Genomic DNA, 15,969 nt, shown 5'->3' with positions numbered 1-15,969 from the left:
CTACTCTATCATGTTTGATGGCTGAATCTATTAAGTTGTTGTGTCTCTTTGATCCCATATATAGATAGGGGAAAGAGGAAATAGTCTGGACCATGCAGAAACAAAATGGAGACTTTAGAGACTGGCCAAATAGAGTGGGGGTGGGAAGAGTTCATAGGTGAGTGAGATTGAATGCAACAGTGCTTTGATTGTCTTTTGAAGAAATGAAGCCCTTACTTCCGTGCAGTAGTGTGTCCTGTTCTGGGCCTGATAGGTGGGGGCTTGCTTTATAAAAACAGAGTATGACACAATAGATAAAAATGGTATAAGCTTTGGTCGGAGCTTTGTGCTTTATGCTAAAACAATACATTATGTACTGAGGCAATCCAGTTGTGTGCAAAGAAACCATGAAACTATACTGTATGCCAACATAAAGCATGGAAGCCATTCTCCCCAGCTACTGTAAATTATCTGCTGAGACTGAGGCACTGCCCATGTACCTTCCAGCAACTCTTCACAGCCATAAGGGCTAGAAACTTTTAAAGAGAGATTTTTCAGGGAGCTGAATTCTGTAGTCACTCAGGGTGGCAGTGACTGTGTATGATGATAAAAGGGATTAGCTAGCTGTTAGATTCTGAGAATAGCAGGTTTCAAAAGATAGAGGAGCTTGCTCTTCTAGAGGGCCAGTTAAATGTGGTGAAGCCAGTCATTGGTCAGTTTACCGCAGTTTACCAGTTTACCTTGATCAGTTGCCAGAGGCTGTTAGTTGCAATCAGAATGGGTTGTAGCTTCATATTGCTGAAGTATAGGATAGCCAACTAATATCACGATTCATTCATCTGCAGGACACTAGGTAAGAAATTTCCTTTAGAAATTCTTTTCTTCAGACACAACCTGAAGGAGGAAGTAAAAATAAAATGCCAGAGTATGTGTTCCACCTTTGAATGGTATCTTGAATGGACGCAGCTCTTGTTGGAGCCAGGGATCTGTGACAGCATGGCTTGTAACCTAGAAGGTACAAATTGTAGATATTGCTGGAAACCCTGTAGTCCAGTAATATGGCTCCACAACGTGTAGTCCAGTAATATGGCTCCACAAGGGTCTGTATTGTATGTGAAGTTGGAAATAGTTTAAATTGCTTGGGTGCCAGCCACATATGTGGCAAGTGCTTAAATGGCTAAGAATGGGGGGCCTTTTACTGGGTCCTGGTTTTATGATTTAGAAGCATTTTAGGACTGAGTAGCAAGTTACTTAAGGCTTTGTTTGTGCCTCATGGGTAATGACATTCTTATAAAACAAAAGCGTAAGGAATGTTTGTTTGAAGTTCCAAATGTCACAGAAATATCTACAGTCGAGGCAGGTGTGACTTGGGGTAGTATATCGATCATGGCAGCCACTCCAGTAACTTTTAGATCACTTGTTTTCAATGGGGTATCCTTTCTCAGAGATTGCATGGCTAGATGGGGGCAAGCTGCAGAAGCAACAGTTGCTGCTAGTCCAGCAGTCCTGTCCAGACATGCAGGGGTTTCTGAAGGGATTCTGGCTACAGAGACAGATGTCAGTTCACAGTGGCTGTAAGGCCAAGCTACATGTGAAGGTAAAACAAAGTTCCAGGAGTGGGGGAACATCTGCATCGCTACTGTGGGGCTTTCAGCAAAAGGTTTACGGGACCTGTGATTTAGGCAGGGCACGTTTAGTGCTGTTCGCCTATACCCTCGCCGTCAACATGGGAAGGACATGCAAAATTGAGTCAGCTGGGTGTTGGCCGTAGGACTGATCTCTGCTGGCTGCTTCCTGTAATCAGTATCCACTGCAGGCGATGATTCCTCTGGCTACGGCTGTTGGACTGCAAAGGACTTTGCTCCTGTGTGGCTGATAGGCAGAGCCTTATCTCAAAGAACACCAGGGTTCTGTTTGCTTTAAGGCTGTAATTGAAAGCTGAAGTTGAAGTAATGGAGAAAAGGAAGACCTGAATCATTTGGACGCATTAAGCGAATGGTGGCTGAGTGTGATGTAGGTTGCAAGGCACTTTGGACAGCGTGGGGTATACTAATGCCCCTAGAGAGGTTCAGTGTAATTATTGAATGGGGAACCTTGACTTCCTTGTTTCCTTAAAATATATTTTATCTGGGTGTGTGTGTGTGTCTCTCTCTCTTTATAATCTTGTCGTGGTGGCAGCAAGGAGTTACTGTCCTATATGCCCAGTCCTGTTGAAGCAAAACGGCTAACTTGATATTCTGTCTTCTCTTCCCTCCATTCCAGATCCTTGACACTTTAGCCACAAACCAAGCATCCTAAGTGCCTCTTAAGCCAAACCCTGTCTTGGGTTGGAGGAGGGGGAGAGGGAGTTCAGGAAGGGTTGTTTTTCCTCTAAAATGATAAGGAGCTGTGCTGGGTGAAGTGGGCGCTCTTGCCGCTGATTGGCGGCCCAGCTGCCCTGGAATGCTCTGGCTTGTTTCCCAGAATCCAAACTCTGTGTTTGTTTGTTTCTGAGCCTGAGGTCTGGTGCTACTGTGACAGGAAATGGGGAAGGGGGGTGGGGAGAGCAGGGAGCCGTCTGTGTGTGTGTGCCTGTGAAATCCCTTTGTCCCCAGAGCTCAGCTGCAAATTCCCACAGAGGAAAGAGTGGCCTTTTGTTGCAAAAGGATTTCCAACTTGTGAATCTGCTGCAGTTGAAGGCTGGGGATGTGAATCCCGGCTACGTTGCCCACTGCCTCATGCACAGATTTATTTATGGGGGAACAAAGACTGTGCGCTTGCACTAATGGTATTGTGTCCTTTATACGATAGTCTTTCTGCAGTGCTGTACGCGTTCATTCAGGGAAACTCCGATTGCATGCTGAAACACTAAGGATTGCCATAAGATGTGTAACACTAGCAATATTTATAGGCATGAGTCACAGATACGTATCCTACCATTGCAGGAAGAAGTATCTGCAGTAGAGTAACCTAAAGGATAACCAAGGGGCAGCTTTATGCTGTCCTTTCCCTGTTGTTTGGTCATGGAAATGCTTCTTCAGGCACCGCAGTTCCTTTGACTGGTGTGGTACTTGGTCACGCAAGCACTCTTAACAGGAGGCTCACTGGACTGAAGTATGCAGACGCACTCTTGTAATGACCACTAAAAGACCTTGGAAGTATCTACTGGTGTTCTTCAATCTTCAACTGGGATTTACGCCTCACTAGCTTTAGAATAAGAGATTCATATAGTGTCAGGGACTTCTTGTGCAGGGTGTCTGGTTGCAATAGCCAGGCCTCCTCATTGCAACTTCTTTACTAGTTCCTGGTCTACTAAAGCCACGTTGGTGTCTCTTCCTAGCTACTGGTTGGAAATGGTTCTTCATGCACTTGGGGTGGGTGGGTGTTAGTGTCTTTATCGTGTTGGTCTTGTATCTCCCTCGTTCCAAACAGGGAGCACCCCTCTCTTGCATTCCTATTTACACTGGTCCCAAAAGAGGACTTGAGGGGGAAGGGTGGCTGCATCTCTGGCTTTTTTAGCTATGATTATGGCTTCTACCAAGCAGCCCTCACACACATGCACGCACAAACCCTCCTTTCACTGTCCAGAAGGACAGCTGCCCTGGAGCCAGATTGCTGACATACCATTGGAACAATTCCTTCCCTCTGTTCTGCTGCCGATTGGGCTCCATTTCCTTTCTCGTTCTACGTTCTTTCCCTTCCCCCTGCACTCAGAATTGTAGCTCCCTTCCTGAGAGGCCTTGGGTGTAACCTTGGTCTGGGTAGGCCAGAGCTCATATTTCACTGGCTTCTGGTGTGTACCTTCCCTTGCAATCTCCATGTGACTATTCTGTTTCTGCTGCCTATCCCAAAGCATTTTGTAATGTACTTCAGAACAGAATTCCCAGCAATAGGAGCTCTCCTGTCTGATTCCAAATACATACATGGGGTGTGCGGGGTGTGGGGAACAGGATATCACCATGATGATGACACCACCGTGACTTTTTTGCTTCCTATTCTTTGTCTTCTCTTCTCCCTGCCCTCCCGATGCCAAACTTTTTTTTCTGTTTTCTGATTCTGCGAATGTCTACTTCTTTACCCACCCATACAATCATTTCCCTCTGTTATGAAATTTTGCTGAGCCCCATCCTTGAGGCTTGCTGGGATCTTTGGCTACTGATTTGATTTTTGTTTTCTTTTCCTTCCCCCACCCTGCTCCCATGTCTCCATACACTTTTCCCAACATGTCTCCATACACTTTTCCCAACAGTCCGTCATTTCTGTTTTTCTAACTTTTTTTTTTTTTAACAATTTTCCTTGTCTAGCTGTCCCCTTACACAGCCGAGTGAGGTATTTGTGAGTATGGTAAGCTGGGACACTAATAACTTGCAAGAGCCCTTCCTGATCAGGCATGTCAATCTTCATCCCTTGAAGGGTTGGCATCATCGGGTGTCAAATAAGGAGCCAGACTGCTCTCTTGACGAGATCGGATCGACTAGTTAGACCTGTCTTGTGTGTGTGACACAGGTTGGGGCGAAGCTTACGTTTCTGCCTTGGGCCAGTTGTAATCGGTGTGGGACACACCTGTGTGCAGCCTGAGCTTTGCTGCTGGAGTCTGGCTGCTTACCAGAAGGAGAGGCAGGTGGCTTGTGGAAGGGCCTGCCTCCATGGGGCTCTGTGTCCTTAACGTTCCTGCATGCACTGGAACTTGGTGGTGTAGGGAGGGAGTGGCGAAGCAATCAAAGTCCACACAGAGTAACAAAGCTATCACTATTTCTCTACGTTTGGCATCAGAAGGGGATCAGTGTAGGAGTATGGAAAGTAAACCTCAGAATTAATAGCAGGTGAAAGAAAGACAACACCTGGAGTCTACTTCCGGGCTACCATTTGGCTGAGAAATGCTGTAGTATTTGAAAAAGAGAAAATCAAGACATGAAGACCCAATTTTTTTGCAGTTTTCCTCTGGCCTTCCCTACAGGCAAAGGCGTGAATTTTGTAATTCTTGGCCACTGGTCTGCTTGCCTAACTGACTACATTGCTGTAGTCAGCCAAAATGTTACAAATGCTCAAAGATGTGTTGTTATAACTCACACTCTGCAGTAAAGAAGCATGCATGGTGCAACCTGTACTTCTGAACATCCTTATTTTGCATAATTCTGCTGTATATAAGAGAAGGTCACTGAAACCTCGCATCCCCTGACCAATGGGAATCCTGCAGTATGTGCGCTTGGAGGGTGCCAGACTTGCTGCCCCACACAGTTTTAGCCCTTAAAGCAGGGGTGGGGAACCTCAGGCCCGGGGGCCATATGCGGCCCCCGAGGACATTTTTTGTGGCCCTCGGGAGCTCCAGGGCCCTGCTGCAGAGGTGGGGCGCAGGGCAGCCCTCCCAGAGGGTGTTCCTGGCGCCACGGCTTACAGTGGCGCTGGGGCGCCCTTTGGACCTCCTCTCACTGACTGTCGGCTGTTGAGCAGCGAGAGGGAGGGGGAAAGAGGCTGGCGGCTCCCGGCGGCAGAGCATGCATGCAGGAGCCAATTGGGCTTCGGGGGGGGCCTTTTGTGGACTCTGGGGAGGAGAGGGCATGGAGACTGGGGCCCTATAGTGTGGGGCTCTGTGCGCCGCCGGGTGTGTGTGTGGGCTGGGGAGGCTGGGGCCCGGTTGCGCGGGGCCAGCAGGGGTGTGTGTGTGGAGGGGAAGGCTTTTCTCTCTTCCTCCTTTTCTGTCACTCTTTCTCCTTTCTCTCCCTCTTTTTCTGTCTTTCTTTGTCTCCCTCCGTCCTTTTCTTTGTCTCCCTTCGTCCTTTTCTTTCTTTCTCCCTCTCCATTTCTTTCTCCCTTTCTCTCCCTTCCTCCCTTTCCCTCTTTCTCTGTTTTCCTTCCTCCCTTGCCGATCGACTGTGGGCTGCGCCCCCCTTCACCTTGTTTGCTCGGGCGCACTGCTGGCTGCTGGGAGGGGGGAGTGGGGGCACCCTGCAGGCCTTCTCTGTGTGGCCTCCCCTGGGGTTGCCAACCTCCAGGTGGTGGCTGGAGACCTGGCAACCCTAGCCTCTTCCCCCCCCCCCACCGGGAGATCTGCACCTGGTATGGCCCCTGAATGATGTCATAAATGTGCAATTGGCCCTTGGCAGGAAAAAGGTTCCCCACCCCTGCCTTAAAGGCTGAAAGGATGGGCTTTAAAGTGTGGCAGCTGTTTAATTGGAACTTTGGATGTGTGGTCACATTTATTTATTTCAAATTATGGACGCTGCTCGTTGTATTGTGTTTCGTTTTATTGCGCTTTGCAGATATTATGTTTTTGAATAAGTCCATCAGTGCCATTTTCCCAACAGTACATGCTCACTTTGTCTCTCTGTGTCACATTTTGGTAATTCTCAATATTTCAAACTTTTCCATTATTACTACAGTACATTGTTTTTAGACATAATGCTCTTGCAAACTTAATATAATGTAAACATAACTTTTATATGCACTGGGAAACCAAAAGATTTGTGTGACTTACTTTATTGCGATATTAGCTTTATCGCTGTGGTCTGGAACTAAACCCGCAATATCTCCGAGGTATGTCTGAATACCCTGCCCTTTCCCAACACACACATCCCCACCTCTCACCAAGGTATAGGTACCTGCAAACATGTCATTAAATATGGTTGCAAACATTTTATTAAATATTTGACGCATTATCTCAGGTTTTCTAATGGAACAAATTCCCAGCCTGGTTTGGTGGCTCTGGGACAGATTCTCAAGCATGAAGGCACCTCAGTTGCTGTTCAGAGAAAGGTTCAGAGCTTTTCAGATGGATCTGATATTCAAAGCATTATGAATGGTATTATGAATGGCATTATATATGTTCTCTTTGGAAGATATGATATTTTGTATGTTTGGGTACATATGTGTTTTATTTCCTACTTTAATAAAAAAATGGGGAAAAGGAGCTTTTCAGATGAATTTGGTCTTGTGTTGTGTGGAAACCACTTTGAGCAGGGTGGAAAAGTGGTATTCAAATATATTGTGACCTCTTACATGTTCTTGTAATGGTTTTATTCATATTGTTTTATTGTGTTCTTATAATTGTTTTATTTATATGGTAAACTGCCTTGAGTTCCACAAGGGAGAAAGGTGGCTAATGTTTTCAACAAATAAAAATATTAGATAATTTTGCTAATGGTGTAGAAACATATGAGGGGCCTGGATGAGTATTTCCAGTAGTCTGAAGCTGGAGCTAAGAATTGGCCTAATATAGGGTGGAAGGAGTTGAGCATCATAAGAGAGGAAGACATAAGACGATGAGCTGAAATAAAGCCTTGGAATGGCTTTACTAGGGAAATGGGTCGGGAGGAGAGGTGGTAGAAGTGGTTCAATGAATAGAAAGGGGGAGGTTGCTGGAGGCGTAAGGACCACTTCACATAGCCCAGTGCAGCAAACCTATTCTTGCCACAGTGCATACCTTGGAGTGCTGGCAGTCTTGAATCCCTAGCAAATGTATGTGTACAATGCACCTATGAGAAAATACGATGTACGTCTAAAAATGCCCCATGATGTTTTGGAGGAAATGGGGCTAGGATCGATAACAGAACTTGCCAAGAAATCTGTTAATCTACAACTTGTTCTCAGGAATTCAGATGAACCTTAAAACGTGAATTGCACAAGAGGCAAACAGAAGGGTGCATAAACTTATGCCCTATTTCTTACATGATCTCAAGAACCTTGTTGCAGAACCTTGGATCTTGGACTTCAGAAGTCAAGACCTCCCATAACACAACAGAACTGTTAACTGTGTTAACAGAACTCTTAACCTTCCCCTTTATTTCAAGTCCCCTTAAATTCTTGACCTCCTCAAATTGTTCTCAACTGCACCATCTGCAATTACTTTCAAGATAGAAATTAGTTGAATGATGAGAGTCATGCTGTAATGTGTTTAGTGTGACAGTTACTTGACTCTTGAATACTGTATGTTGCTGCTTTTGAAAAGTGTAAAAACCAATACTTCTCAAACTTCCTGAAGTGGGCTCACTTCTTAGCTGTAGTTTTTAGGACTTGACTTAGAAACTGCATGCTGTACTCCTTCTCTGAAGCGTAAAACAAAGGGATTTCATAGCTGATAACACTGAACAAGTTTATATTATAGATAGATAGATAGATAAACTTTATTACGGTCAATGACCAGCACAAAGTTTAAATATTATTTTCATATTTAATATTTATTATATTAAGGGGTACTTTCTCAGTTCCTCCTATTCTTCTTCCTTCCTGGCTTCGCAATGGATTTTTGGGTCCTGACTGTTGAGGCGATAAGTTGATTTTCAGCAAAGATGCATGTGGAAACCAGTCAAGATAGCAGTCATCTGCTAGTCAAGATTTGGACTTCTTAAGTTAATACTAGTCTACCAAGTTATACTTTCTGGCTGTTGTGTTTGTGTGTGTGTGTATGTGTGGCTGACGACTGACTAATAATTTCAGGAATTTGTCATCAAGTGGAAAGAAGGCTGCAAGAAGTTCTGTTCAGAAATCTTTAGCCATTGAAAATATGGCGGCTAGTTCATTGTATGTGCACATGGGCTCATTTTCAGTGAACCTTCTGCTGGAATTTAACTTATTTGAGACTGACTTAAATTACCCTCTTTAAATGTGGTGAATGGAGGCAAATACTACTGCCACTGCCCCTTGTCTTCCTCACCCCTAGTTTAGAAACCCTTCCTGTGACAAAACTTATGTGACAAGCAATTGTCACTCACCATCTCTCTGAGGTCTGTGGAAATGTCCACATCAGCACCATACTTTTAACTGGCAGCATCTGGTACTAGTGTGGAGAAGCTGCCCAAATTATGGAGAATATTGGCATGACTTGAGGCCAACAGTGTGTGAATGAACAAGCTGCGAAACGAAGAGTTTCTTGCAGACTTCCTGATGGGGCTCTGAGAGGAGTATTGGCCCTTATCCTGCACTTGAATGATTAAATTGCCTTAATGAGAGTGGTTAATGTGTTGGTTCAGCCATGTTCTTGGAGTCCACCACCCTACTTCTTGTGTATTGGTTCTTGTAGGTTATCCGGGCTGTGTAACCGTGGTCTTGGTATTTTCTTTCCTGACGTTTCGCCAACAGCTGTGGCAGGCATCTTCAGAGGAGTAACACTGAAGGACAGTGTCTCTGTCTTCTTGTGTATGTTTGCTTTGTTCTCCAGTTCCTTTTCTGAGTAAATTATGAGCTGGAACCCCATTAATTTAAATGTGTGCTTTTATATAGGCCCCTTTGTCTCCGCCTTTCTTCCTAATTTGTAAAAGTTTCCTATTGGTAAGTTTACAAGGTTGTTTTAAGGATTACTTGAGTATATATGATGTATTTAGCATTGGATCCAGCCCTTCTATGGAGAAAGTGTGAAAAAAGTACTCTGCTCCCTTCCCTTCCTTGTTGATTCCCCCCCCCCTTGCATGTTATTCCTGCCAGTTGAGAGAGCCTTGGAAACAATGCCAGTTGTGGCAAGAAGGGGTTTGGGCAAAAAGCTTGCTCCATTTGCACAAGAGGTGTGGGGGGCATTTCTGCCCGTTACTGCTGCTTGCTGCAGCCTCTGCATCCCATTCTACTCTGTCCCTAATCCTCTGCTGTTTCTCAAAAGGCACAGGTGCCTGCAGCAAGGAGGATAGGTGAAAAAAGATCCCTGGCACACTCACCGTGCTTGCATGAAGAGATCCAACTCTTAATCTTCAGAAGTTTTCTAAGGACTTTTCAGCATCTGTCTTGAATAACCTTCTCTCAGGAAGGGTTGGGTAAAGTCACAGTTTGAAAACAGTCTGTCTGTTTTCTGCCCAGCCAGACTTGGCTTTAATAACGCAGAGAACTCGTGATGGCAAACAGCGTTGTCTAGAACAAACAGATACCAGTTGAGGTGCTTTCTGACTTGATAGACTTCAGGCAGCTCTACCATTTTGTATCCGTAGCTGTAAGAACTACTATGGATGGTAGGCACTTTTTTTTTTCTTAAAAGGGAAGAAAGTTTTCCCTTGGTTACTGATTAGTTCTGGGCCATGTTAAGCATCTTCTTATGTTGTGTGTGGCTGTTTCTGTGGTCATCTCTGTTGAAGTGTAATATTTGATACCTGATTTGGAAAGAGGGACCAAAGAGGTAAGCAGAAACGGGGATCTGTAGTACTCCCTTAAATGTGTTAGCACATCATCTGCTTGGGGGGGGGCACAGGAAACATTCATGAGTTGCACTACATGAACTAGTAAAATATGGCTGGTATAGTGCTTGAAAAGTTACTTGGGTGGGATAAGTTCCTTTAGAACTTCTTTCTTTCAGTTCAAGTTTCTTTTGTAAGGTGCCTTGTAAGGTGCCTTGGGAGAAAAGTGGGGTGTATCGATAGGACTTCTGGCCACATATGCCAAAACACTACTACAAGATCCGTTGCAGATTACCAGTTTTGAAGTGCCCCGAATTGGCAGGCAAGTCTGTTGCCCTTTGTTCTTATTTATGAGCCGGGTATTCATAACCAAAGTGTAATATAATGAGGCTTGAAAAGTTAAGCAGTCAGCTGTATTTCATGTGTGGTACACCTAACAGAATAAGTTTTTGATAAGATAGTACATATCTGGTCTTACTTCTGCTTGGGAATGATAAGAAAAGACTATGGATCATCCCAAACTCGTCTTGGTCTGTATGTCCTCTGTTAGCCTCTGTGGAGGGACTTTTTCAGAGCAGAGTTTTTGATGTTTCCTTGATGAATTAAACTGTAGAAATTGTCTACTGGTGCCTTGTATAGTGCGTTGACACACCCTTGGCAGTAAATAATTCACTGAAGCCATTCTGCTTTCCTTTTCCTTGAGCTGTGCGTGTGCCCTTGTTTGCTTTTGTAGGGAGATACCTAGAGTCCAGACCTGACTTCTATCCCCCAAGGGCTGTGATTGAGAAAACCCTAAGAACATGCAGATTTTAAAAAATGTGTACCATGCGTCTGACCTTCTATCCCATCTATTTCAGAGAGCACTTTTACTTTCTGTCTGTTTGGCACACACCTGGCTGTCATTTTAAACTGTAATTAGAAGATCAACATACTGCCGGCTTTCTCTTTGACCAGTCCTACCCCTGATAATGTCCCAACTCCACCACACAAACATCTTTGCTTTGTTGTTCTTTAGTCTCCGAAGCCCCATGTAGAGTTTCAAAGTGCAAGTTAGAACACAAACTGCAAAGGTGCCTTTAAAGTAGGCAAGACTGGCTTGCAAAGACGTTCTGCAGTTCTTAAATGGGGGGAGAGGCTGCAGGGGGACGTTTGTGTGTGGATTGCTATATTTCCAGGGGTGGCCGTAGTCATAACCACATGATGTGGTGCTGGCTACTAACTTGATGCTTCTTTGCATGGTAGAGGGCTCAGGGTAGGTCTCTGAGTGTTTGTCATGGTATAGTTAAGCCTTGCTTTTTTTAGAGGTAGTGTAATTCTGGGCCTGAGATGCCAGAGATTTAAGCTGTCTCCTTCATACTTGTGGATGCATTAGAAGTAAATTGTTGGACTGTCTTGTCTGATCCAGCCAAGCTGTTACCTTCATACGCAAAGATAGTGTTGCCTTTCTTTTAATACACAAAATGTGTCCATGCTTTTTCTTCTTTGGGACCCCACTTAATTTAAATGTTGCCAGCATGTTGTGTAAATCGAACCCTCCCCTTGGTGTGATCTAAACTTTGAGCACCTTTGCACATTTTGCATACATTTGCAAGTTTGCCTGTTGTAGCTCCCAGCAAGATAACTCAAGCGTACATTAAGTGATGACTGCTTTCCTCTTAGAGCGGCTACACAGGGAAACCCGTACTGGCTGAAGGCACTAGGTCCAGAGTCCAGCTAAGCTCCTCTGGGGCTTCTGCTGTAACGACTGGCCCCCCTCACCCAGGAGAGCATTTGCCTTTAAGAGGCTTGGTCCACACGAGTTTACTTTCAGAGAAGAGAGAATTGTGAAGCTCTTGTGTTGCATCAAGGTATCAATAGTATGAATTGAGAGCTGCGAAGTCCCCTGTCAAAGCAAAACACTGTTCAGATGGACTTGCCAAGCTCTTTCTTACCTTCAGTTCCTCTTTGGTGGTCAGCAGCTGATATTGTGGACTGTTTTGGGGCTGGCTTGGTGAAACGATACATGGAGTCCTTTTCAAAACTTAGAGAAGTGCTATATAAACATTAAAGAGTAAAGGTGACGTCATGAAGGAGCTGCCAGAAGCCAGATACAAAGTGCACAAACATCACTCATTCTCCATCTTCAAGAATCTGACTTCTCCCTACTTTTGTCATAATATTGGCAGTCAAATGCTGCAGGGTTAGAGATGTAAATGTGTCACAGTGGTTTGAGGGAGAGGTGAAAAGGTCAGCCATGTCTGGTCAGAAGAACAAAAGGCATACAACTGTTGAGAAGCAATGAAATGCTCCCCTCATGGAGATTTTGGTATCCTTCAAGGTGCAGAAATGCATCTTGGATTTAAGAGCTGTCTATAGCATGCCCACCTTTTCTTTAAAAGCATTCACTCATTCTAAAAGAGAAATTTTTTCCTAGGGTTTCCCCCCCAGTACTCCCCAAAAATTCCAATTCCTTTCCTTTCCTTTTATCCCTTAGAAGCTCCTTGATCTATTGATCTTGAGCAGCATATATCTAGTGTTGGAAAAATTCCAATTTTTCCATCAGAAAAATAGGGGTGGGGGGAGGCCTAGGGAAATAATGGGGGGAAACACCAAGCCAGCCCCCCTGATTTTCCCATTCCCCCCTAGGCCTTCACATCTCTATGCAAGGTATGCTTATCTGAGAACTAATGGAAGAGCTGTGGTCTTAGCAAGAGAAGTAATGTAGGCCTAGGGCTGAATGTGGCCCTGGACAAGTTTTGCTTGACCCTCTCGTTGCTAACCCAGAAGCGATCCCACAGATAGCAGTATCAGTCAGAATAAGCAAAAACATGTAATTTCTTCTAAATCATGCAGGTAGTAGAATGCAAAATATGCAGAGCTTAGATTGTGCAGGGCTGTTTAGATCAAGTGACGCAAGTAGCAATACACTGCCTTCTGTTCTCTGAAACCACTGCCTAGAGTATAATCCTGTGTCAGAAAATGTTTGGCTCTGGAATGTAGCATTCTGGAGCCTGGTGGGCTGTAACACTAGACCTCAAGATGTATTGCATTGCAGTAGCTATTGTCCATGTTTTAAATGGAGGAGGCAGCAGCGCAGGAAGGAGACTTGTTTGGTATGCTAAAATTGTCTCCCCTAGTGTGGCACATAAGAGCCCCGTGGCACAGAGGGTTAAGCTGCAGTACTGCAGTCAAAAGCTCTGCTCACGACCTGAGTTCCATCCCGACAGAAGTCGGTTTCAGGTAGCCGGCTCAAGGTTGACCTAGCCTTCTATCCTTCCGAAGTTGGTAAAATGAGCACCCAGCTTACTGGAGGTAAAGGGAAGATGACTGGGGAAGGCACTGGCAAATCACCCCGCAAACAAAGTCTGCCTTGGAAACGTTGGTATGTGATGTCACCCCATGGGTCAGGAATGACCCGGTGCTTGCACAGGGGACCTTTACCGTTTAGTGTGGCACATAATAGCATACCTGAGACCTCAAGCTTTTGCACACGATTTTTAAGCCTTCGACATTCAAAAACTGAGTGTGTTAAAGTGGGTATAGCAGCTGGGGTTATTTGGGAATTAAGCTCTCTCAGTGATCCAAGCTATCTATGTTGAAGGAGGCACTGGACAGACTCCTGTACTGGGGGGATTTTATTGGGACAAGTACTTTCTCTGTCTTGTTCTGTTAGTGTGGAGGGTGTGGATGGGAAGGAGCAGCTTGCCTTGCAGGGAATGTATGCTCACAAATAACTTCTGGTGCCAGTGCACTGGGGTGTCCTGTTAGGGAAGGAAGTTATTGTCTGGCCTTGTGTGCGGCAACATGAACTCCGAACTCCCAGCCTTCTCTAAGCGAATGCAGCTTTGCCTGTAGTTGCGTTTTGGACTTGGAGCTACTGATGTGCCCTGAGACTTGACTGTATGGGACAATGTAGTCCCAAAGTTGTGACTGTATGGGACAATGTAGTCATGTCCTGGACTGACAGTTTTAATGCTGTAGGTTGGCATAGAACTGGTCAGCTGCCCAGAAGATCATCCACAACAACTCTGGAGAGGAAAGAACGGGAAGTGTTTCATGACCCCGGCCAAGCCTTGGGTACCTCCTGGCTGCAGAACTGGACTGCTTTTGACGGGAAGATTGCAGGGTGGAGGCCACCAGATGGCGAAAACATAAGACAGTCTAAAACTAACAACAACCTCTTCTGGGTCAAAGTCCTCCTGGTGCCAAAGTGTCTGAACTGAATGGGAAAAACATAAAGAAATGCTTATTTGACAACTGAACATGTGACTGAAAATATGATGGTATGATGTATTGCACTATTACTATCTGTGGAGTTATGCTCCTATATATATATTTTGAAATCAGCTACTTCTAAGTATAACTTCTGCATTCTCAAGGAGTAGAAACCATACAGCGGAAATATCAAGGGAGATTGAGTTCTTAGTGACTACTAACTTTGGTGACATATAGCCAAGGCTGGATTAACCATTAAGCAAAATATGCATGTGCTTAGGGCATCAAGGGAAGGGGGGGCACCACGGAAATTTTCCATTGTCGGATTTACCATGGACCGTAATGGTGCAAAACTGCAAATGGTGCAGCTGATCCAGCCTGGTCCCTTAAAAGGGCCCCCCACAATAAATGAAAAAATTACATACATACAGTGACTCAAAAACAAAAATTGAACATCACAATTTTTACTCTTATCCTTTAAAAAAACATAAAGATGAAGAAAAAGTAAGAATAATCACACTGTGCCTGATATATTTTTTATTATTAATTAATTTAATATTGTTGTTTTTACATATATATGGGGGCACCAAAATCTTTCAAGTGCTTAGAGCCTCTAAAGGTCTTAATCCGGCCGTGCATATAGCGTTTCCCCTGCTTTAACAAACCGTACCTCCGTAGTTGAGACTTCTAGAGATAACCAAATTATACAGGTGGGGGTTGTCCCACATCTTTAATTAAAGAAATAAAAGTCTCTCCTTAAGGATTTGGAAAAACAGAGCTCCTGTGAACTTTAAAAACTATAGACTAGATTGAGGCATAAGTATTTGCAGGCCAGAGCTACCTTCAAGGAGTTGTGACGCTCTTTGCTGCTTTGGCTGCAGTAGATTCATGTAGAATTTGTGAGATTCTGGAATTGAGGGCTGCTAGATCTTTTGATTGTGACGGAAGTGTTGATGTTGATCCTTGGTCAAAATGGGGCATTACAGGGGCAATTTCCACAGTAGTAGTTTTTATATACTTATACCCTGCTTGTCTCCCCAGCAGGGATTCAAAATAGCTTAAAGCATCATTCTCCCCTCCTTCATTTTATCTTCACAACAACCCTGTGAGATAAGTAAGGCTGAAAGTATGTGACTGGACCAATGTCACCTGATAAGTTTCATAGCAAAGTGGGGATTTGGATGTGGGTTTCCCAGATGCTGGTCTGACACTTTAACCACTACACTACACTGAAAGGTGGAGGGGGGAGCAATTGTGCATGTGATGGATTGCTGGAGGCATAAGACCTTCTTGGAGCAATGTGGAAGACCTTTGCCAACATCCCAAAAGCAACACCTCTTAATTTTTTAGGAGGGGCCACGAGCATGGGTGTGGCAAGCATTGGGTTTCAATGGGATGAGCAACCAGGGAAGATGGGCACGTTGTGAGTTAAAAGCTGTTGGGTGTCTGCAGGATGGACTGTGCAGACATGGTAGTAGTCATGAGACGTTTTCTCCTGTATGCTCTACAAAGGTTTCCCCCCCTTATTGTTATGCCCCTAGCCTTATGTGTAAATTTATTCTAAGGGCTGGTGTGTCGCCAGTACCGTGGGAAAGTGGGGAGAGGCGCTATCTGTCTTGGAGGCCAGACTAGCCCGAGCATGTCATCCCTGCCTTGATTTTGCTGGAGTTTTGAAGCTCTGCCTATGTTGACTTGCTTGGACAAGGCTTTCCGGAGGTGGGATGTG

The sequence above is a fragment of the Euleptes europaea genome, chromosome 6 (genome assembly GCF_029931775.1).
Source record: "Euleptes europaea isolate rEulEur1 chromosome 6, rEulEur1.hap1, whole genome shotgun sequence".
Classification (NCBI taxonomy): Eukaryota; Metazoa; Chordata; class Lepidosauria; order Squamata; family Sphaerodactylidae; genus Euleptes; species Euleptes europaea.
Note: the sequence above shows the minus strand (reverse complement) of the source record.